General features: G+C 37.6%; 1 protein-coding gene across 3 annotated transcripts in view; it reads right to left on the bottom strand.

Moving 5' to 3' along the window:
* The window catches only part of cdk14 (cyclin-dependent kinase 14), an 891,964-nt gene that overhangs the window by 680,556 nt on the left and 185,169 nt on the right, over positions 1–26,239 (bottom strand). The window contains exon 1 of one of the 3 annotated variants that reach the window (XM_039736968.1): positions 19,674–19,774. The exons of the other annotated variants lie outside the window; for them this stretch is intronic. The gene's annotated coding sequence lies outside the window, so the exon portion shown is untranslated. Of the gene's footprint in view, positions 1–19,673; positions 19,775–26,239 lie in introns of those variants that run through there. 3 annotated transcript variants of the gene reach the window in all.

The following is a 26,239-nucleotide window of genomic DNA, read 5'->3' as shown; positions in this document are numbered from 1 at the left end:
AACATCTACATTTGCCTATAGAATAATACAAAATGATTCCAGATATGTTTTCATGACACTTAATTAAAAGGAAGCAGAAATAATGTAAAAATAACAAGACATATACAGTACTTTTGCAAAAATTTGTTTTATGCAAACATTATTGATGTTTTCAGATGTATTATTTAAATGTGTAAATATCATTTAGTTCTGCATAACAAACTAATCAACATATTTTACTGAACGCAGAAATACACTTGTGAAGTGTCATAATGATTATGCATGGGTAAAGGGAAAAATATAAGTCTTCTACTCTGAGTATGTAGTAAATATTCAAGGTGTTACTGTAGGTGTAAAACCAACACTTTTAAAGCATCACATACAAAGTTTCACAATTTCCACTTCTTAACAGGCTGCACCATGCATTATATTTACTGATTTGAACTTGCCAAGATCTTTTCCAGTCAGCCACCATCTGTCACCATTGCAGCACACAACACTTGAAATGACTACATGTACTGTATTTAAGCACACACCACAGGGAGAGTATCTTCTCCTGGCAGCAAATAAAATGATGCAGAACATGCACTCAAGAGGTGAAATAGACAGCAGGCCAGGAGGGTCAGGAGTCCCTTCCCAAATGGCATTTGTTATTATGAGTAATTTTATCAAATTGAGGCTTCATACAGGTACAGAAAGACAGTTGAAGAAATTATGTGTGCTCAGTCCATGAAAGAGAGAGGACAGTATTATGGTGGCATATAATGCTACTGCCTGTAAGCTACCCTGTTGAGCATGACATTGAGGGTCAGTGCTTTGTAAAGCAGGGGCAGGATAAGTGGCCATTTGTAGTACAGTAAAAGGGTATAAAGAATGGGCACAATAAAAATGGAAAACAATTAAAAGAAGCCATTCATATTTGTGTTTCTTTCTATTACTAATTTCTTAATTAAATAAAATTAGTTTAGCACAATAAATATTTCTGGTATTTAAAGGGAAACTCACCTATCTTAAAATAATAAAACAACAAGATGCAGAGAGTTTAGTAAATGAAAACAGCCTACCAAAATCTACAAATGCTTAGACATAACAATATAATGTACAGTAGGCTAAATATAACTGAATTCACACAAGACTACAAATTCCACCCACACAGTCATGCAGCAGGGTTTTAATGCCTTCTTTACTGTCATTAAAATATTTTGCAAATATGATATGCCCAGAAAGAAAATATATCCCTCTCGGCACAAAATCTGGAAATGAAAAACAGCATTTTATCAATTTAGTGACTCAGTAAATGGACAATTGATTAAATGTAAATTTGGAGTTTGGGTTAAGAGTTAAACAAATATGAAATGTGGAAAAAAATCCAAGCAGATTGTTCTCCAAAATACAATAGTTCTAGCCTTTAGGTAGAAAGTTATAGTATAATTATATTAGTCATACAATGTACCACCAACCATGTGAAGGAGTCTTTTGTTAATTGTTTCTCTTGATCAGTATGTTCACATCTACTTTTAGGTGGGGCTTCTACTCAAAGCACCTTTTCAATCAAAATTTTAGATCTGTCTATATATTTTAATCCAGCTGGAGTACTGGCAGAATACATGCCTTGCTCAGGGTCTCACAATAAGCCAGTGGCAGAGAGTGAACTGGCAACACTGACAATTACAATGCCAAACATTAACCATCAGGAGGTGGCACTAGAGGATAGAGAGATAGATAGATAGAGAGAGAGACTAAAGACAAAACTTAGTGCCATTATAATCAATGCTACACATCCACTCTTTAACACACTATCAATGAGTATTTCTAGCCAGTGAATTATTATACCACAATGCAAAAAAATTATACTGGGGCTAATTTATACAACAAGTCAGATGTTTTGTTTATTTTTGAGAAAAAAAAGAGAGACTCTTGCTGTTGATTCTTATAATATTCTAATAATATTTATTGAGCTTCTCTAAAACGATGAATTGACCCCTTGGTACAAATAAATCTTATCTGCTGCCCTAGGTGCCCATAGCTTAGACGTTATCCATTTCCCAGAACATCGATAGTCATGTACCAAGGATGGACTTGTGAAATGAGGACATAAACAACAAGATAGGTGCAAAGTGAATTGTGTGTTTATTCCAAAACAAAGCATTGTCCCAGAAACAGTGCATTGCAAATTCATCAATAAATAAATAAGCCATATAAACAACAGTTCTTGTGGGAGTTAAAACCAATAAACAAAAAAAAGAACATATTAAAATCAAGAATAAAACCACTAAGTTAAAGTCTAGTTGTCTATTTCTCTCCCTCTGAGTGCATCCCCCTTTCCCATCTCCTCTGCTCACTCCCTTGGTGCTGTTCAGCATAGACAAGACACCAGAAGGCATGGTCCTCCATCATCAGCTTTGGTCTCAGCCACTCAGCCAGTAACCCACTAAGATGCACATAACCGGGCACCATAATTCCACCACTATCCCTTGGTACATGTGAGATGACCCTCAAAGGCATTAGTCACTTCTACTCCTTTAAATGGTCAACAAGAGTGACCCAACCATGGACCAACGTTCCTTTTGCTCCCTGAGAGGCCAACCTACTGCCTTGACTCATGTCCATGGTTCAATCATCTGATTTCACTCCTTGATTTGCTCCCATTTATGTTCTTCCTTTCTTTTCCCTTCCTACCTTACTCAGGTTCCTTTTATACTTTGTGAGTGTAGGGGCTTGCCTTAACAACCTACAACAGGTCAATGAGAAATGGCTAGGCTAATCATGCTTGTACATGTACTAGCAATCAATCAATTCCCCATTGCACAACCTGCAGCTGCACACCCACAAATATTGAGTGTCATTGTTTTTATATATATAAAAAAAAATCATGCCCCACCATAGACCCCTAATGGGCTATCTATCTATCTATCTATCTATCTATCTATCTATCTATCTATCTATCTATCTATCTATCTATCTATCTATCTATTTATCTATCTGTCTATCTATCTATTTATAGTCATATATGTGCGCATGGGAGACAATTGCAGGGTTCATTGACAGATAATTCCATCCCGAGTCAAGGGTTGACACAGTCTTTTAATGCCTCTCCTCTTCCTCCAACTACATGTCAGAAGACTGATTGCCCAAAGACCTATTATGTCACTTCTGGTTTCTGATCACCTAAGCCCAGCTCATCCTGCTTGATAACCACTTCCGCCTCAACCTTAAGTCAGTCTAGCCTTGGACGTCCGAAAAGACGTTATAATTTTTTTGTTCAACTAGCTTTGTTATTTTCTTGCTGTAATTATACTGGGATCACTAGCTGGTGCCCCAACCCTTTATGATCTTATTGTGTTTTTGTTACACTATCTGTCTATGAGGCCGAACTCAGCAGACATTTGAGGCCTAACACCAATGCACTCACAGATTCTAGGCCACTGTTTCCAGCTACAGAGATCAAGTACATTTCTTGACGATTTCTAATATTTAACGCCAATATTATTAAGACAGTTAATTAACAATTACTAAATGGATTTAAACTGGAAAAAATGTTAAAAGAATTAGCCATCTTTATAGCCATCCATATATTATCCATTAGAGTGCCAAAGGATGACACATTTTACTTCAGGCATAGATTTCAGGTACATTGTACAACACAAGCTTTATTTTAAGTTCATTAAGAAGTTTTATCTAACTCCATATTATAGATAACAAGACGTATTAAGGACAAGACCTGTCAAATATACATACATACTGGCAAATGTTTTTCAGAACACTTATTTGTTGCAAAGATTTGAATTCTATATTATTTGGACATTTTGTTCTTGGTTCCTCCACCTCCAATTTAGACTACAGCCATTAACTTGGACTAAGAACAGGACACCCCTGTGATGGAAGGACCGGTGGAGAGGACATATTCAGGGCAATACTTCCCCCAGAACACAAGAGGGCAACCCCCCTGGCTCACAGCGGGGCCACAGGTTTGGAGCTTAGAAGTGCAACACTGCTGGGGTCTGTGGCCACCGCCAGGGGGTGCCTGGACAGTTCCTAAGCCCTGGGTTGCAGCACTTCCGCCACACCCAGAAGTGCTGCTGGAAGAAGATCTTGGAGCACCTGGAGCACTTCCAGGTACCCTATAAAAGGGGCCGCCTCACTCCATTCAAGGAGCCAGAGTCGGATGGAGGTGGACGAAGTTTGCTGGGAGAGGAGTGAAGGCAGCAGAGGAAGAGAAGATGGGACAATGTTTTGCTAATGGTCCTATAATGACTTTGCTGTGAGTGTGGGGAATGGGGGAAAGCATTTCCCACACAGAAAAGAAAATAAATGTTTGTGCTGGACAGTAATTGTGTCTGCCTGTCTGTGTCAGGGGTGGTTGGTATGCCCCCTGGTGGTCCACAATATCAAATGTGTAAGTTTGTTGTTTTCAAAAAAATCAAACATAATTCAGACAGGAAAGCAGTACTTTCCTGGGAAAACTAGTAATTAGCAAATAAGTTAAACAACCAATAATTATAGAACTAGAGACATAAATAATTAGAGAAACTAGTCACAAAAAATATGGTGTACCTTGACATTACTAAAATAATGGTAATGACTTTAAATATATTCATTTAACTAAAGCTGGCCATTAGCACCAGTGAAAATGAAGCATACAAGCCATCTGATATTTTTCATTTTCTTTAATATCCATTCATCCATTTTCATAGTTAAAGCTAGTAGAATGAGAATGACCAATCAAATTATACCACTGGGCACATTCACTCCGTCTATGAAAGAAAATCTGCAAAAATACAAGAACATTGACACTCCATATAGAAATCACCCCAGTCAGGAATAAAACTGAGATTCAAGACACTGTGCTGCTGTAGGACAAAGTGGGCATTACCCACTTTGCTCAAATTTAGTGGCACACCAGGCAGCCTGTTAAGACAATAGATTTAACAGGGATGTAGACATCCAGCTGCACCAAACCCCCAACTACATTCCAAAGTAGCAAGCCTGTTCTTCATCTGATAAGAAAGGTAAAAATCAGAGTTGCCCTAACATCTTTGCAGAGGGCTCATTGTACAGACTAGAAGGTGTGAAACAGACACCAAGGACAAAGAGCCATAATTCAACAAAAGACAATTCTAATAGAGAAAATAACACACCAATGAGAACATACTGATTTTGTAACTAGAAGTGAGTTTAATCCAATCAGGAGAAGCTATTGATTAATTCAAAAACAAGCCGCACTCATCTCTCGGGACACTCCATTCTCTGGGCACTCTGAGGAACTCTCAAAGAGAATTCTGAGAGTACTCTGAAGAAACTGTCAGAGGAGCACTCTGCTCTTACATTCTCCAAAATGACCTGCTGCTTATGAAACTGCTCTCTGAAGGCAAAAAGATGACAAGCCGCTCCCTCCTTTGGGTGCTCAAAGCTGACAATCTCTTCTCTTGGTGGACAGAAAATCTGAAATCCAGTTTAGGTAGCCAAACTGTATCTGTGCCTGTGCCAACAGTTTGAGAAGACTGAGAAGCAGCCATTACTTCAAGAAGTCATTTCTTGACACACTTTTTGACAATAATTTGTTGGCTGAAAGTATGCATTGTTAGTGTGTCAGGGAGAAGATGTGCAACCTGTTATTGATGTGGACCCCCAAGTACTTGTAGGAGTGCACCACTTCTACATTCTCTCCCTGGACAGAGACAAGGCACATAGCCTCTTTGGTGCAGAGAAAGCCAATAACTAGTCCCATCGTTTTGCTGATATTAAGATGCAGATAATTCTCTTAGTACCAACAAACAAAGTTCTCCACTTGACTCCTGTACTCTTTCTCGTCCCCTTTAATAATGCATCCCACAAGTGCAGAATCATTTGAGTATTTCTGCAAGTGACGTGACCTGGTGTTATATTTATAGCCTGAAGTGTACAGAGTGAAGAGAAGAGGAGACAGGACTCTTTCTTGTGGTCCTCCAGTGTTACTCACATCCACACCAGAGACACAGTCCTTGAGTCTCACAAACTGCAGTCTGCCCAACAGATAGTCCATTATCCAGGACACTATGGGTTAATCCACCTGCATATCACTGAGCTTATACCTTAACAGGGATGGATGGATGGTATTGATAGAACTGGAGAAATCAAAAAACATAATCCTCAAAGTGCTGCCAGTTTTGTGGAGCAGATAGACAATTGCTTTCTCCACCCAACCATTGTCCGGCACGCAAACTAAAGTGGGTCTGGGTGGTCTACCACAAGAGGACTCATATAGTCCAGGACCAGCTTCTCAAAGGTTTTCATGATGTGAGACGTAAGTGCCACTGGTCTGAAGTCATTCGGTGGCTATATATTCAGTTATCATATTTCTGTAATCCTTGTGCATATCAATAAATTATATCATTATGTTTCTTAAATACAAGTGTGCTTTAGTTACTTTGATATACTGTACCTGTACAGTTAAGTCCAACAGCTGGAGACCTGCCCCCTACAACACAGATGGGTAAGGTAAATAAAGTAGATACCTTACTGAATTATTTACTTAATTACCAACAGCAAGACAGATAATTAATAAAGCTAAATCTCTTCTTATTCCTACATAGCCCTCTATCTTATATACCAATGTATATACCAAAATACAGTAAACAGTGCACTGCATTTACAAAAGCTATGAAAAGAACCACAGTATTGATCCTGGCTCAGAGCTAAACAAGCAAATAAACAGGTTTGAACAAGAGCAAGACAAAGAAAGCAAAGCCTGATTGCTCAGAGGTCACATATACTACATGGACCCCCATACGCTGTACATGGTCTTGTACAGAGTGTACAGTATTTACTGTCATAGCCCTCTAAAATGGACCCAAAATGGTTCTGTGAAAAAATGGTTCTGTTTCACAAAAGAGGCAACATAGGAAATACTAAATGGATAAGAAAATTTCAGTACTATCCAAAAGCATTTACTGTATATATTTGTGTTTAAGTTCTCCCGCGGATAAGTCGGGCTTGATTTTACCGTATAATTTCCTAGAACGTCGGTCGTATAAGTCGAATGCGGAAAACTCATGCTATTGGACCAAGAGATTATGATATGCTAACGCCCACCTGAGAGAGTACCTACGTGACCACACGGTAATACCCAAACTATACCGAAGCGATGTCTGCACCGTTTTGTGTTTTTTGTATCTCACACCCTCATACACCTTTATCGTAAGAGCATCCCTTATCTAAAATGGAGCGTTCGATCAGAAAAAAATATGAAGCTGTTTTTAAATTAAAAGTCATTGAAGTGGCGAAAGAAGTTGGTAACTGCACTGCTGCAACAAAATTCAATGTGTCTGAGAAACTGGTGCAAGATTGGAGGAAGCAAGAAGATGTAAAAAAAAAAATTTAAGTGTCATATTTTTGAATGGGCGTATAAGTCGGGGTCTGATTTTATGATCAATTTTTCGGGTTTCAAGACCCAACTTATACGCAAATAAGGTAAATAAATGAACAGAAGTACAAGTAAGCTCAGATATTGATAATGTGTGATAAAGGCGCCTCCACTCATAGAGGCAAGGAGACACTGAATTTATCTGAGGAACTGAAAACTAGAGTGCTTGATAGCCTTACTAAGGATGATGCACTTTGGTTCAGAATGAAATATAAACATATATACAGTGATATGATTTTGCTTAGTCAGACACACTGACGTATGAACATTTCACCCCTTTAAATCAAGACAGCGTCAGAAATGAGACAATGGATGTTAGAAGGCCTCAGGACTTCTGAGGTGATGATACGCTCTAACTTTGCATCTCTTAACAGAATAAAAAAAGACAGATTCAGTCAGATTGTCAGCTTGAGGTTGGGAGAACCGGAAAACAGGCAGAATGAGGTGGAGAGTGCACACTATTGATATAGATGTGATGTGGGGAGTATGGCGAGCTGATAAAATGGCTAATTGCTCCCCTAATTTAGTGAACTGTACCTACTTACCTCCTTACATTGTTATTCATTCACTTTCTATCAAAAATTAAAAACAAATACATAACAAAAAAATAACACTCTATTTTAACACAGAGTTTCTTCTGCATCTCAGATATATAATTTGAACGTTCCATCTCAGATCTGAGGTTTTGTTAAATTCTTCTAATACTTTCTAATACATTATACTGCCATCTTTTGAAAAACAGTTAGCCAAATTGTCCAGAAACATTCAGCTCTATGAACCATATAAAATGTTTTTAATTGTCATTTCTATCTAATAAACATACTCATTTTATCTTTTTAATCAGATTAATCACACCACATGCAACTTCTGAGACTTGTTGATCATAAAATAAAATCATTACAAAGCAACAAATTTTACGGACCCAGCAGGAGCAGAATACATTGAACTCTGCAGAGCTGTTTAAAATGGCTTTTGAGTTAGGCATTTTGTTTTTCTTTGTTGAACACTTCAATGCTGTAGCTACGGATACTAAAAGGCCTGAAAAAGGCGGAACCTCTGTATTTTTAAACTGATAAATTTATTTAACTGGCGAGACTTCCATTACAAATACAGTCCAATGCTTTGTGATTAATGAGCTATTGCTTAAAGTCATATAGCTTAAAAAAAGTCATATAGCTTAAAAAAACTGTAAACTAGGGATTACTTAACAGTTTAGATATTAAAAACTTCAGATCTAGTTTTTTTGTTTGAGACGAAGAAAGACCTTTCTTGTGTTTTCTGTTGAAAATCTAAGGCAGACTTTCTTTTCCTAACGTTTTAACGTTTTTAAACCCATTTAATCCAGTTTGAGGTCATTGGGAGGCTAGAGGTTACCCCAGCATCATTGGGTGTAAGGCAAGAACCAGACCAGACAGGCCACCAGTTCATTACAAGACCCGTCTATGCACACTCACACAAATCCAACTTAGATTTTCAGAGAACCTAACCAGCATAACTTTAGGAATGTTTATAGGTTTGTAGGGCATTATTGTCATGTGAACAGAGTATAATGAAATTGTAATTTGCATGTGCTAATCAACATGTAATATTTTGCCAATCTATGCCACCATAACTAGTGAGTACAACTGTCTTATGAGAAGTAAAATGGGGGTACATGGAGGAAAACCTATGCAGACATGGGGAGAACGTGCAAACTTTACACAAACAACAACCAGACACAGAATTTGAATCCTGATGATGGATCTGTGAGACAACATCACCATGTCATCCTTCTTCCAATGCTTGGTAAAGGAAATTTATTTAGTTAAATAAGTGAAAGTAATTTTAAAGTGGCTTCATTTTATTTATATACTAGGCTGACCCGCCTTTTAAGTTGACCACTTCTTAAGGCAATTCAATATGTAGATCAATTTGATATTTTATACAAACTCATTAATTTGGTTATATTGCATTTGAGCGGTATTACTTTAATACTTGTAGTTTCTGTTATTTTTGTGATGAAATTTAAACTTTTTTTCAATATTGAGGTCGCCCTTTTGAACCCCCCTGATATTTACTACGCGGTGAGGCATTTGTACTCCATCAACATTAATTATTTCCAGAGACATAATTTTGTCTAGTTTTCCAGCGCACAAAAGCAAGGGAACGATGGGAGCACCAGAACTCTGCTCACATCATGTCGCTTCGTACCGCAAGCTGCAAGTAGTAAGTCTGTGATAAGCGTAATACCACTACGCTTTCCACTCACGGGACGGAAGGACAATCCCGACCGCTTTTATATAGCAAGAAAGATGAAGAAGATATCGCACAGTCTGGAGTAGAAAATCATCTTTTACCTGGAAAAACGAAACTACAAATCCCATCGTGCATTGCAAAATGGTTATATAGAAGCAGACAACATTTGAGTACATTTAACAAAGATGTTAGCCTTCATTCAGTTTAAATGTAAAACAGTTACACAATTGCAAAAACTTAAAGTTGCATTATATTCTACACTAGTGATGGCTACCAGGTATACTCATAAATAAATGAACACTCACTCAAATCTGAGGTCATGGACCTCAGAAGGAATAAGGTGGACTGCCCTCTCCGAGTTGAAGGTGAGCTACTGCCTCAAGTGGAAGAGTTTAAGTACCTTGGGAACTTGAATAAGGGATATTGAGATCAACAGATGGATAGGGCCAGCAATCACAGTTATGCAGTCGCTATACTGATCTGTAGTGGTTAAGAAGGAGCGGAGTCAGAAGGCTTAGCAGTTTATTTACCAGTCAGTCTATCTCCCTACTCTCACCTACTGTCATGAGCTTTGGGTAATAACCGAAAGAATGAGATCACAGGTACAATCAGAAGAAATTACCTTTCAATGCAGGGTGGCTGAGTTCTCTCTGAGAGAGAGGGAGAGAAGAACAGAAATCCAGGAGAGGCTCAGAGTAGACCCTCCACATTAAGAGGAGCCAATTGAGGTGGTTCGAGGATCTGATATGGGTATGACCAGCTGGGAGGAGACCACAGGAAAGACCCAAGGTTCACTGAGAGGATTATATCTCCCAGATGGCCTGGGAACATATTGGGATCCCATAGTATGAGTTTGCTGGGGAAAGGGACAAATGGGCCTCACTGCTAAGACTGTTGCTCCTGAGACCTGGTTTCAGAAAAGTGGTGGAAAATGAATGAATAAATCATTCTGCCATCCATTGTCAAACCCATTTAATACAGCACAGTGTAATGGGATCTGAGCTTAGGCACAAATCAACTCTGAGTAGGGTGCCAGACCATTACAAGGCACACTCATGCACACAACCACACTAATTCAGAGTGGGCCCAATTTAGAGTCACCAGTAAACTTAACATATACACAGAATGTAGAAGTTAACAAGTGTTAACACTGGGCATTCTGCTATTTGCTGATCATAAAAGTGAGTGGCAAAGAAAAAAATGGCTGTTAACTATACTAGAAATGGAAAATCCATCCATCTATCCACTGTCTAAGGATGATACTTTCATTGAGTATTGGGTTTAGCACTGAGTAAAAGGCAGGAGTTAAACCTAAAATGAACAACACAGTAATACATGACATGCCACATGCATATATTGTACTGTATATACTGGGACAATCTAACCTATTAAGAACATTTTTTTCAATTGTATTGGAGACTTGAAACAACTGGAAAAAAGCCCACTCAAACCCAGGCAGACGCCGCAAACTCCACACAACAGAGATTGTGCCTGTAAGACTGGGTGAATCACAAGGGAAAGGTGAAAATAAAAATATGTCCAGTTAGTGACAAAAGATCCAAAAAATGCAGTTTTTATTTTTGGCTTTAGATATCAACATTTTTTACAACATTTATCACTAGATTTGTTACTGCAGGTACTTCACATAAAATGGGTAACCGTTGGATATAGATATGCACTTTGTGTTTATTTGTTGAGCCACCATACCACCTCAGAAAAGTTTTTTTACTTTACAATGCCCACCACTTACCTACAGAATATAGCATTCAAGGACAGTCATAACTAAAAATATGTAATGGGCCTTTTATAAGGAAAATTAATGATAAACAGTAATCCATCAATCATTTTTACCTTCAGCTGTTGTTAAAATTGAGTGTACATGCATTTCGCATATAAGAACAGCCCTCTATCTATTACATTTTCTGTCATCTCTGTCAATCTATCATGTTATTTATTCCTAACAGAAAATCACTGTTTTGTATTCAGGCTTGAATTAATTTTCAAGTGGAGAATAAACCAAAATTTCCCCCTACTTTAGTATCTGATCAGATTAGCACTCATGTCCATATTCATATATTTAAATATGTCATTAAATTAATGTATGGATCTCAGTACATTCAACATGGCCTGGCTTTGTTGTCACATACAGTATGTTATAATTTTCTACTAATAATAAATTTTGATTTCTTTGAGCACAATTCCTACCGCCACTTAGCAGCTTTTCCAAAACATTCAACAAATGGGAGGAAAGTCTCATTGAGGACACCCAGTACAATTAATTATTTCCTTTCCATTACAGTTGAAATAACCTAATATGTCTTAAAACCAAACTTAACGATCTTTGGCTTTGCCCTGAATGTAATGGGCATGCATAGTATATTGCATAGATGCACAGGTATTTAAATTATCTAAAAAAGAATTTAAACATGAAAGAAACTAGCAACATTTACAAAAACATGTAGGAAAGTAGTTCTAATTTACAAAGTGTAGTGTGTGATTATTGGGAGGAGTGGTAGATTCACGCTATGCAGGCATGAATCACCTCAGGGAATGGAGAAAAGAAAAAAAAATCACGTAAGTTTATAAAGTATCATTTGACAGCTTAAGACTGTAATTTTTTTCTCTATGCCGCAATGGCTTTAATCAACTTAAGTGCTCTGCATTAAGTCATCTGTAGAAATAAATCTGCATTGCCTTATAAAGTGGACAGAAGCCAGTAAGAAACTCAGGCACATACAGTATAAATAACCTCATTTTGTCCAGAGGGAAAAGACTAGAGTGATGATTCATCATAATTATATTTTTTATATTGTCTTTAGCATGCAAGATACAAAATGTCTTTAACATGACATTGTAGTATTAATCCTAAGTCTCACACATTTTGTTCACATGGCCCTGATAGTTCTAATATTCAGATCCAAACTGAAGACTTCAAAAACACTTCCATATGACAATCAAAATAAAATTGTGAAATAGTTTTTAAAATGTGGGTTAGAGTGTAACACAGATTAGAGCTTATGCCGTCTACCTCACGGCTCCTGGATCCTGGATTCAATTCTAAGTTTTGTAACGGGCCCGTGCAGAGTTTAAACATTTTTGTGTTTTTCCTCAGTGTTCTCCAGTTTGCTCACCCATGAATAATACTTCGCTGTTAGGTTCACTGACACACTTAATCTGTGCGTTAAGAAATGAGTGATGGACTCTCATTGTATCCAGAACTGATTCCTGATTTAAACCTACCGGCAGATGAAGTGACTTATGAAGGGTCTCACAGTGTGTCAGTGGCAGGTATTGAACTGACCACTGCAGAGTTTGAAGGCCTTAGTCAGTATACCACACAATCCGCTCAGTCAACCTCACCTTTGGCATTACAACAATGTAAGAGCACTGAGTGCTCCACATATAATATTTAATATAAGAGAAAAGCTGCTTCTTCAAAACATAGGATTTGTAGGAAAGTGAACAGCATAGGTCTACAATAAATCATTATATCTTGTTCTATCCCAGACTGTGAACTCCACACTTTATTAAAAGACAAGATGGCATTTCCTATATATTCAAATCAGCTTATAAGCACAGTAAATCTACACCTTGGCAATCCTGAACCTATTAAAGTATGATTCTTACAAAACCTTATATCTTGATTATTAGCATAATCTTTGCTTAGGTTTATCCTCTGATGAAAATGCATCATTCTTATGAAATCAGGCTCACCCAGCTGTAAAAGAAGCTTAGCAGCTAAATTGGACAGTATATATTTCCTTAATTTAATTCAGAGTGAATAAAAACCTATGTGGGGAACAATACAATCTTTATTGTCATACTACCTTGCCAAACACAGCTGATCTAATTCGTGTTTTATTTGAGATCCATCAAATCATATTTGCCTTACACATTAATTGGTTTCCTTATGGCTTTTTCGCCTGCAGGCCTGTACTGAGTCACAAACTAAACCATCAGATATACCTTGAGAGCCAAGGTGAGATACCACAAAGTGATATTTGCCAGATGGAGAACATTCTCAATTTAGAGCTGGTAATTACCAAAAGAATACGGTGGAAGGGTTGGAGAAACTTATTCAAACCCATTATCAACCCCATAGACCATCAAATGATTAATTATTATTATTAATCTTTAATTTATATACTCATCAAACAAAATGAAAAGAAGCATTCTTATATTGTCAGGTAAAAGAGAATAATGCCAGATGACCTTTTTCTGATCTGTTGAAAATTAAAAAATCGGTGGACAACTACCAGTTAGCAAGGACACCTGGATTTTCACTATGAGATGATGGAAGATTTTCCACCATGAATGGGCTTATATTTATTTTAAATGTTGTCAAGACTGTGATTTTACCACAGAGCTTACAGGCGCTGATTTGGTAAAGAACACAGGAAGGATGTGGCAGTGACATGGTGATTCATAAGTTGTTTTTTTTTTGTTTCCCTCTCCATTCAGGACATCAGTACTCTAGAAGGTGAACAGTTACACCATTGGTGTCTCCCTGCATCCCATCTCTTCTCATCTATAATAAATGTAGCTGTGCCGAACAAGATAGCATCAGTAGTGACTACAGGAGATGAAGGAACCATCCATGTTGTTCTGAAGTATTAAAATACTAAAGCAATAAAGTTACATCTTGCCATTTGGAAATAAATGGAGTGTTCTCACTGAGACCTCAGTCTTTTCCCTTGTCTTTTAAGTTTTTCCTTCATAATGTTTAAAGAACAAAATACAGAATGCATGAAATCCTTGACCTTTTTATCTCTCATAATACAGAAAAATATGTAATTATAAAGATAAGCTCCAAATGAGAAAGCAACTGCCAGGGCTAAAGATTTTTCTTTGGGTATGACTAAGTTGTTGTTTTATTCCTGGGACCACTGAATGTAACTGAATGCCCTTTGGGTATAAAATGTACATATTTTTTTAATTTAATATCTAAATATGGTGTATAGTGTTCTGTGAACAATATTGTATACAGTAATAAGCAGTACATGTTACACTATTAACCAGGTTGCAGGTTTTCTTTAAATGCCACTACTACCTCACAGAACATTTTCAGTAAGGCAGTTGCTTGTGCTTCATCAGTTTGAGTGTACACTTCTGTGAAACTGAAATCAGGACTGTAAGGTTTGTATAAAGTGCTTTAGGAAGGACTTCACCAAGACATATTAGGTTACCATATATACTCGCAGATACGATAAGACTTGATTTTACTGTATAATTTCTGGTATCTTATAATGTCGGTCATATAAGTCAAATGCGGAAAACCCATTGGTATTAGTACAAGAGATTATGATATGCTAACACCCACCTGAGAGAGTAACCACAGAGCACACTACCTTTTTCATCTACAGTATGTGAGTGCGGCAATGCACTGTATCAGCATGTGCTCCTAACCTCTCTCTATCTCTCTCTCTATTGTGCCTACCTGACCACATGGTACCCGAACTACTCTGAAGAAACATTTGCACTGATTTGTGTTTTTTGTATCTCACACAATTATACACCTTTATCGTAAGAGCATCCCTTATCTACAACGGAGTGTTAGATCAGAAGAAAATGTGAAGCTGGTTTTAAATTAAAGTCATTGAAGTAGCGAAAGAAACTGGTAACTGCACTGCTGCAACAAAATTCGATGCGTCTGAGAAACTAATGCAAGATTGGAGGAGGCAAGAAGATGTTAAAAAAAATAAATAAATAAAGTGTCGCATTTTTGAATGGTCGTATAAGTCGGGTTCTGATTTTATGATTGATTTTTCAGGTTTCAAGACCAGACTTCTATGTGAGTAAATACTGTAAATCATTTTTGTGATCCCCACATTCCTGCAGGGCTGTTTGGAGCTAAAGCCCTAATCTGACAAATACTATGAAAATACATGAGATATAAAAACTATATACCTCGCAAGTTACTTCTCAACTATTTACAGTAGGCAGTTCAATAATATTGGTGGGAGGAGCAAGGAGTGTGATGGTGTGTTTCGTAAACACTGGTTCAGCTCCCAGCTGGGTTGCTTTCTTGAAGAAGTCTGCATAACTTCTCTGGTTTTACATGATTCTCTGCTACTCTTCTGTTCACAGCTCTAAATCACCAGGGTGTGCATGCAAGTGAGTATGCACTGAGTGAAGCACAAACCACTGAACCACTATGTGACATCAGCCTTGTTTTACTTGAAAAGTTCATTTATATTGTCATCCTATTAGTTAGCAACTTAACGATGGATATAAAGAGTCCTTTGATCAATACGCACGCTTTAATGCATATTCTGTTTAAACATGAAGTTGGAAAAACTCTTCATCGATTCATTTTTGCACAAATACAGCAGAAACCTATACTTTTATATTTGATTTACAAAAAATGTTCCCATTACAACACAAAGCAATATACTTTATTAGAGCAAAGTCTTTTAAGTTCTGACTAAAATGTATATAAAATCATGGCTTGCAAATAAAACTGTTTTGCTTCTTTGTAAATAAATGGTCAACACCAGAGTGGAGAAAAGATTTTTTAACATAACGTATTCTTGATCTTCTTGGTATACATGTTTGCAATTAATTCATCCTTCTTTTTAACATTAGGAAAAAAACTGCAAAATGTACATACAGGGCAAAGGAAGAAAGGGGGAAAGGCTGTTTCTCCCCTGGAGGCTTATGGCTGTGACCTATTTATTTGGCTAGTTATATTCTTAAAAGGAAACACAAAACTCCAGGTTACTGAATCCCCCTGGTGCATGTGCTCATCTCTGTCGCAGGTGTAGCTACTAATGAAGCACTAAGCCTTTTAAATACTAAGCTACGGAATGGCACAACGCCAGGGAGGATGTGAAACTGAGAACCAGATGTCAGGAACTTGAACTGGTGAGGAACAGCACTTCTGATTGCAAGTGTTACCTTGGGCATACATAAGGGGCTGGTCGGCCATCATGATGTGCGCTTCTTACCCATAATACATTTGAACTTGTCTTGCTATAATTGTGTCATTATGTATCTTTAGTTTAAGACTCACTATGGTTCTGGTTTCACAGATAACTGAAAGCAAAGGAATCCGGACACTCACGCTGAAGAAATGCGGTAAAAAAAACTAATATGCTCTCATGTTGGGTTGAATATAACAGTAGTCACAAACACAGAGCAGAGGACCTTCTTCTAGCAAGGACTGACAAGTCTAAGGATTGCTACTTTATTACTTTTAATAAGCAGAGGTATCTTTTCTTAAGTACAGTTAATTAACTTGAATGGATTAAAAGCATACTTTATTCCATGAAATACATTCCATTCAATAAAATTGGGTAAAAGATGACTGTACATGACATATTCAGAACAGTGCAAAACTTCATACAAGGCTAACTGACAAATAATTCTTAAAGTGTGATTCCAAAGGAAAACTTGTAATGCAGTAGTTTATCAAAATGTATGGAGTAGTGAGAAGTATAATGGAAAGCTGTCAAACCCAGCTGAATTGTTGTTCTGAAATAGCAATCTTTTTTACATGAGCTTAAAGTCTATCACATGCCTATAGGTGACGACTTGACGGAGCGTCAGGTCTTACTTGTCGTTGAGTATTGGCCATTTCCGCTTCGATGACAAGACAGATTTTATCAAAAGACTGAATGTGCTGGCTCAAATGTCCATGTCCCATTTGTATACAGTCAAATTATCAGAACTGCTGAGCTCTCCAAGCATGTTCATGAGACCATCAGTAGACTCTACATGTCCCTAAATTGTAGAAGAGGTGGATGTACACCACAGACAAGCAATCAACAAACAGTAGACTACACTGCTTTCTTGTATTGATGTGTCTAAAATAAAACTGTCTGGTCTTGATTTCCATGAACACTATCAAACACAAGGCAGGCCTCTCCTTAGAACTAGTAATATGTCTTAAGTATTCACAGCGACTTTTCTGTTTTGTTGTCTTCTCATGATACCTGATATAAAGTAGAAACCTTGTGCCTCCTGTCAGAATATTTATTACAAGCTTTGCAGATGTAATGTATTACTAGTTTTCTCTGTTATCTTTCTGTTGCATAAATCTGTAATTAGAGCAATAGTAGACATTCTGTAACCCTGTGAGAAAGTGCTGGATCTGCAACACGACCAGAAGAGCGATAGATAGACAAAGAATGCTGGGCTTTGAGTGTAACAATGTCTGTCATACTGAACACTACCACAAAGCACTTAGGCGGATAGCAAAAATAATATTACATCTGAAAAGAAAATGAACAAAAATGAAATGAGTTGGCAGGGACCCTGTAACACCATTAAGATAAGCCAAACAGGGGCAGGCAAATAAAACAGAAACAAAACCACAAATAGTGGTAGATGATCGAGTAGAATTCATCAGAGTAATACATTTTTTGCTAGAAACCATTTCAGGTTTCTGTACTAATATACTAACAGAAAGTCATATTTGTCCCCTGTATATGTCATTATGAAAATATATGTAAATTAACATAATTGCAAATCACACTATCCAAAGATAGGAGAATGGAAATGTCAAATGGCTGGGAGCCACCAGAGAAAATGATCCTTTTTGGTTAAGTGTCAAGCAATGTATCACACGTCCATCCATTTTAGAATTACCTTCCTGTTGGGGTTCAAGGAGCTGTGGGCTGCTCCAGCAACAAAAAGAGTAAGGTAGGAACAAGATAGGATGCAGAGCAGACATACAGTCACACTTACTTTAGAGACATTTGGAAAGTCCACTTAGCTGTACATCTTTGAAATGTGACAAGCCGCACAAACAATCTAGTGAATATGCTAATGTCATAATGAAAAAGTCTCAGCCTGGGATCGAAGTTTGATGCAGAAACAGAGAAGACACCATGTGATCAACCAATCTTTATTTTGAGCATTATATTAAAGTGTTTTAGAAAGCAATCAAGACATGCTAGTTTGAACACAGAACTCCGCATTTCTAGCTTAATCACTGCAGGCTGTATGACTAGGCCATTACATAATGTACTGCATAATAAGATGACCCAAACAGTTATAAGACATTCACAAACTGGGGAAGTGCAGAATGATACAAACTGTGGAATTTTTGCAGAATTTGTTATTGAACAGCCATCAACTGTTGGCTGTTTTTTTTTTTTTTGTTTGTTTTTTTTAGAAATTACCATTAAACAGTAAAACTTTATGTGCACATTTCTTCTCTCTACATGTTTATACTGCCAATTACAAGCTGACCACTGAAATCTTTACTGTACATATGAGATAACCTGTTTCTCCAGTATATTCACACACAACACTCAATCTGATTTCCCTTGCAGCTAATACATCTGCTGTTCTCACACAATACATCCATTTATTAAACCAAGAAAAAAAGAAAAGCGGCTGATTTTTTTTAATCGTGTATAAAAACATGGCCATCACAAAAAAACACATTTGTAACAATGAAAAGAAAAGCCACTGCATAGCATTATTTCTGCTTCAATAGCAACAATAACCTGGCAAAATGGGCTCAGGAACTCGGCTAATGTTTCACACAGAACCCTCTGGCAATGTTATCCTCAGACTTTACAGAGCAAGTCACCAAACCTATGTCGTACACATGCTAGCATGTGCACTACACTCAAGGTGGCAAAGTAAAGGTATGGTCAGTTAGCAATCTGTCAGACACCGGTCAGAGTGGTTCGTAATTCTAATATGCATCAGACCAAATAAATGCTTTAATTAGTTTCTGCATGAGAAAAACTGACAATATCTCTAGATTAAAAAATTATTAAATAACACTTGTAAAGAATGCTCACTAGAGCTAAGCCATCTCCTTTGCCCAAGAACCCAAACTACAGTTAAAAGTCAAAGTTCCCACAGACCTAATGAACTAGTGTAGGCCTGTGTGCAGATCAAAAAAATCAAAAGTGGTCTTCTGATTTTGTTTAATTCAATCTGCAATGTTTATGTCATATGCTTGTAATCTGTCTAGGGAATTCCTTGTCAGTGCTAGGCAGCTCCAGGAAGCACGCGTTTCATCCTTACATTCATACACCCACACAGACACACACACACACAGAATCAATTAATAAAAAAGGCAAACAGCTCATCTTACCTTAATGCAGAAGCTGTTTACAGGAGCAGCTCACCTGTGAACTCATGTGCTGATGAAATGCATTCAGGCCAATCACTTTCAGCAAATGAACTCAAAACATCTTTCTGCACTAAGCAGGCAGAGATCGCAAGGATATACTAAGACTGGCAAAACAGGGGGAAATCAAAGAAAGAGTGCTTACTAATCCTTCACTGGCAAATGAGGATGAGATGGACACAGCTTCAAAATGGCACAACACCTTACAGAAGTAATCCAGAAGCAGTGCAGTTGTGTTTGTTTTTCTTTCAAATGCTAGAAATCAAATGAGGCTTACTGTACAGGAACCCTGCAGCTAGATGGAATTGCCTGTTGAGTAGCAAGGAAGCTGAAGCAGGCAGTCTATGCAGCATCATTGCAGCCATGCGTATGCTATCTAGGCAATTTACAGTAGAATGCCTTCTTAAAAAGATATTGATTTGCAACACTGCACTACTCAGATTCTACACTTTGCCCATGCTCATAGAGCTCAAGGCAATTTTATTAGCAATGAGCTGTAGTCAATTTAAGTGATGGGGGTGGGTGACAACCTAAAATGTAACTATCTAATCAGATTTCTGCTCCCTATTGCAACAAATTAGACTAAATCTTTTAAAATGGTTTATTCATGAAAGGTGCTTGCTGAGTAAAGTCTATACCTGTAGTAGAGTATGCATTCAGGTGTTTATGTGTTGGTGTCAGGAATATATAAAAAGTATACAGTATATATATGTACTGTATATACTGTATCTATGTGCATACAATACTACATAAACATAACTAGGTCAGATCTGAATGGCATACAGTGTTTAGTGTATATGGACATATTTATATGTGTTTATATATACAGGTGCTGGTCATAAAATTAGAATATCATGACAAAGTTGATTTATTTCAGTAATTCCATTCAAAAAGTGAAACTTGTATATTAGATTCATTCATTGCACACAGACTGATGTATTTCAAATGTTTATTTCTTTTAATTTTGATGATTGTAACTGACAACTAATGAAAGTCCCAAATTCAGTATCTCAGAAAATTAGAATATCAATTAAGACCAATGCAAAAAAATTGATTTTTAGAAATGTTGGCCAACTGAAAGGTATGAACATGAAAAGTATGAGCATGTACAGCACTCAATATTTAGTTGGGGCTCCTTTGGCCTGGATTACTGCAGCAATGTGGCGTGGCATGGAGTCGATCAGTCTGTGGCACTGCTCAGGTGTTATGAGAGCCCATGTTGCTCTGATAGTGGCCTTCAGCTCTTCTGAATTGTTGGGTCTGGTGTATTGCACCTTCCTCTTCACAGTACCCCATAGATTTTCTATGGGGTTAAGGTCAGGCGAGTTTGCTGGCCAATCAAGAACAGGGATACCATGGTCCTTAAACCAGATACTGGTAGTTTTGGCACTTTATGCAGGTGTCAGGTCCTGTTGGAAAATGAAATCTGCATCTCCATAAAGTTTGTCAGCAGCAGGAAGCATGAAGTGCTCTAAAACTTCCTGGTAGACGGCTGCGTTGACGTTGAACCTCAGAAAACACAATGGACCAACACCAGCAGATGACATGGCACCCCAAACCATCACTGACTGTGGAAACTTTACACTGGACCTCAAGCAACATGGATTCTGTGCCTCTCTCTTCCTCCAGACTCTGGGACATTGATTTCCAAAGGAAAGGCAAAATTTACTTTCATCAGAGAACATAACTTTGGACAACTCAGCAGGGGCCTCATGTATAACGCTGTGCGTAGAACTCGCACTATAACATGGCGTAAGCACAAAAGCCGAAATGTGCTTAAATCCAGATGCAGGAATCTGTGCGTACTCCAACTTGCGTGCGTGAAAAGTAACCCTCGTGCACGCGCTTTATGTAACGCCCCAACACCTCCCAGAATTACGCCTCTTTGAATATGCAAATCAATATAAATCACCCTTAAGCTCAGCTTTCTGTGAAAAGACAATGGGAAAAGCACGGGGGAATATAAGAATTTCAGCGAATACCAAGTGGAGGCAAAGGAAAAACATACTATTTGTTCAAATAAACCGTGGTATAATCAACAAAAGGAAGTTGATCGAGTGACATAGCGTGTTGGAGAAACTTGAAAGCTCACATTCACAAAATCGCACAGTGCCAGAAATAAAAAAGAAGTCACATATCAAAGTCGCCGTGAAAAGGCGAGTTGTAGCCCACTGTCTGAGTGTCATATGAAAGCTTATTAGGGTACAGAGAAAAAAAGGCACACAGTGGCGAAAAAGCACGAAATGTCAACTTCAATCTCGACATTTCCACTTTAATCACGTAGTTTATTTTGTCATTAAAGTAGAACATCATAAACTTCATCTTAAAATCGTTTAATTAACCAGTTTTCAAATCACATCGTAATTAAAGTAGCACGTTAAATGCTTTGTTTTGTATTTGATCTTCTATGTGCCTATGTGTGTGAATCACTACTTGCTTCTTAAACCAGCTCTCTTCCTCCAACTGGACACAGAATCCATTACATTCGTGATATTACAGCCCTCTGAATAACTAAAATACTGAGATGTATACGTGATATCATGTTCATGATGATAGGAGTTAAAGCACGTTATTAAACATGTGTTTCACTTCGATGAAATAATTTATTGCAGCAGTACACAGGGGCGGCTCTAGGCTTGTGGTGGCACTGGGCAGCAGAAGAATCGGTGGCTCCTTCACCCGCCAATGTCAGTAAGGTAGCTTATGCACGGTGGATGGCCACGTCCGTTGCAGACACTGCATAGCGGCCTTGTGCTCATGACACAAGCATTTAAGTTTTGCTGAAATTTGTCGCTGCGTTTTTAGCTGTGTTGTTATTTTCTCTTTCTGATTTATATTCAATATATATTGGCGTAGCCGTCACTGCAGTCAGTGCTTTTCTTTCCCCAAGTAACCGATCGCCACACAATCAGCTCTGTAATAGACATTAAGCCATCTGTAAGCTTAGCGCCGTTTCTTCAAAACGTTTAAGGAACATTGAAATATCTTCATAGTACATGTTTAATTATTCTATCCTTAACGACACTCCCAGTGAAGAATATAGATTATTTAAATGAAGTTAAAGTTTTATCTGTATAATTTAATAAACATATTTTGCTGCATTTCACCTTAAAAATGATATCGTCATCATATGTAAATACGCACTTTATAAAGTGGCTCAGGTTGTGCAATATTATAACTATAGTGCAAGTTTACAGTGGGGTGATTGTACTTATAAGTACTAACAGTTCTACAAAGAGCAATTGATTGAGTGCGTTTAAAGTTCTTGGGATGAAACTGTTTCTGAACCGCGAGGTCCGTACAGGAAAGGCTTTAGAACGTTTTGCAGTGGCTGAGACAGCGTATCCTTGAAGCTGTATACCGATAATTCTCTTTCCGATCAGGTGCTGCTGTGATTCACACTCAGATACAGTGATATAAATACTCTGAGTGGTGCAGTGAGAGTAATGTGGAAAAAGATGATCCGCTGTGGCAACTCCTAACGGGAGGAGCTGAAAGAAGAAGAAGAAGAAGGAGAAGTGAGAGTAACAACACTAAAGCAGTTATGGTATTTGGAATACTATGGCTGTTCCCTGGACCATTATATTGTTACAAGTTAATTACAATCAGATGCGTTACACTAATTAACATTATGCAGTTAGTTTCAGTGTATTTATAAAGCCGCGTCAGGAAAATAATGAGTAATCACACAAGAACAGTAGCACTGCTTTGACGCTGGGTGCCGCCAGTTTGCAAAACCGAGCGGAGAACTTGCGTACGACAAGGCATGAGGTACCGTGGAAAAGTGCGTGGCTTTACGCCAAGTGTAGGTTTTATACATCGCGATTTGAACGTGGAAAAGTTCTTACGCAACATTTCTGTGCGTACGCACCGTTTATACATGAGGCCCCAGCAGTCCAGTCGAGACGCTTCTGACGCTGTCTCTTGTTCAAGAGTGGCTTGACACAAGGAATGCGACAGCTGAAACCCATGTCTTGCATACGTCTGTGCGTGGTGGTTCTTGAAGCACTGACTCCAGCTGCAGTCCACTCTTTGTGAATCTCTCCCACAGTTTTGAATTGGTTTTGTTTCACAATCTTCTCCAGGGTGCGGTTATCCCTATTGCTTGTACACTTTTTTCTACCATATCTTGTCCTTCCCTTAGCCTCTCTATTAATGTGCTTGGACACAGAGCTCTGTGAACAGCCAGCCTCTTTAGCAATGACCTTTTGTGTCTTGCCCTCCTTGTGCAAGGTGTCAATGGTCGTCTTTTGGACAACTGTCAAGTCAGCAGTCTTCCCCATGATTGTGTAGCCTACAGAACTAGACTGAGAGACCATTTAAAGGCTTTTGCAGGTGTTTTGAGTTAATTAGCTGATTAGAGTATGGCACCAGATGTCTTCAATATTGAACCTTTTCACAATATTCTAATTTTCTGAGATACTGAATTTGGGACTTTAATTAGTTGTCAGTTATAATCATCAAAATTAAAAGAAATAAACATTTGAAATACATCAGTTTGTGTGTAATGAATCTAATATACAAGTTTCACTTTTTGAATGGAATTACTGTAATAAATCAACCTTGTCATGATATTCTAATTTTATAACCGGCACCTGTATATGTGTGCATTTAAACTGCATGGTTATTGGTTTGGAGGTCTATCTTGACAGCACTGATTTAAGGTATGGAATCAACCTAGGAGAGGAGCCACCAAATTGTAGTGCACATTCTCATCAGGCCAATGTAGATTAACCAATGAACCTAACACACTGCTTTGGCATTGTCTTTTAAGAAGATTATATCATAAAAGGGAAAGATCATTTTGAGACCTGAGAGATACAGATTGTTCAGTCAAGAGGTTTTAAAGAAAAGCAGTGGTATTGCTCACTATCAGGTCCCTATTTACTTCTACAAAATACAGGACTCTACTCTGCACCCTATATAACTCGCCTGACCAAACTAGACCTAAATGAGACTAGATTAGGCAGCTGTCTATGATATCTGGTTCCTGCAAGTAAAAGAAAATAACACAAACAGAACAAATAAATACAAAAGTTAATGCATGAGCCACATTCCAAGACACAATGGCAAATTAGACCAAAGGTTTGTTGAACAGTTTATATTAACAATGTAGAATTTCTTCCACAACTGCAGAAGTCTTAAAAGCTTCCTCTGAGACAAAATCCCACTTAGCAACAACTCTGCACTCCATGGAGTATGTGAAGGCATGAACAGCAACAGGCACTGAGGAAATAGTCAGCAGCTATATAATCCTAGAAACAGTGCAATAGCTATAGTCAACTACATGACTGCCAGGAAAGATAAACGGAAAAGTAAGAATTAAACCAAAAAAAAAAGAAAGAAAACTGCTGAACTTGACAGGAGTATGGAATGTAAACTGGAATATCCAGATGAAAATTCATGAAAATACAAGAATGCGCAAAATCAGTCCAGGGATTTGTCAGACAGCAGCACTAACTACTGCACCACCTTGCCATGGAATTATCTATCACAAATCACTGAAGCAGAATTATTCAGCATAACCATGAGTGATAATCATCTAGATCTGAGAAACAACAGCAAATCTGTGCCGAAATGAAGGCCAATTTTGTAAGTCACGTGACAAACCAACACAGAGACTTGTGGGACAGAACAGCAGGGAACTATTGGGAATCTGATCATTAACTAGTTACATGATATATTTGAACAGAATGGTGAATCCAACAAATAGCCTCTAAAATGTTGACTATTTCTTCTTTATTTTTTATGACATGACAATTTTAAATTCATGAAAAAGTTCAGCTCTCCTGAAGAATACTGACTGCTGTTCCAAAAATATATTTATTATAGTTCAACATACCATCTGCAGTGAGAAAAGCATATTTTCAATAGTGATTTAAAATGTATTTGATGCAAAATTGCTGTCAGTTAACTGAGATTGTTTGATTTTTTTGGGACCATTTCCAATATACACAATCTGGTGGTTAGTTACCAATACTGTGTGAACATACAGTACCAAGAATATAGGCAAGACAGCTCAGAGTGATCCCGACATTTGCCATCAAAAATGAAAACTATTTTATAAACCTTTTTTTCACATTGAATAGTGCAAAAGACTATGATGGTATGCCAAGTATATTTAAGTCTAATTACTATTAGGACCAATGAGTGAAACTTATGGAAGAGGACATAAAAAAGTGAATTTAAATTTATTTCACTCAGCTGTAAGCAGCATCCCCTGTTGTCAAATGATTACAGGAGCCATATTTTAAAGTAGATACTGTAAATGGAACACAAGATCTTAACAGTACAATGGGATCTGATGTGGTGGTGTTATTTAAGTCAGACCACATCTCAAGCAAATATAAGTAATAATTTGGCATATATTATGTGACATTTTATTTCATTTGTGGTGTTGTACTTACTGTCTGGGTTTATATTTATTGTCAATCATTTGTAACTTTACTGTTGTAACTTGGAACTGACTCATCCCAAAAGCCATTCTCTTAATTAAAAGATAACATAAAATATGTTTAATTTAACTCAAG

This window comes from Polypterus senegalus, chromosome 15, assembly GCF_016835505.1.
Source record: "Polypterus senegalus isolate Bchr_013 chromosome 15, ASM1683550v1, whole genome shotgun sequence".
Lineage (NCBI taxonomy): Eukaryota > Metazoa > Chordata > Cladistia > Polypteriformes > Polypteridae > Polypterus > Polypterus senegalus.
This window is presented reverse-complemented; position numbering and strand designations above follow the sequence as displayed.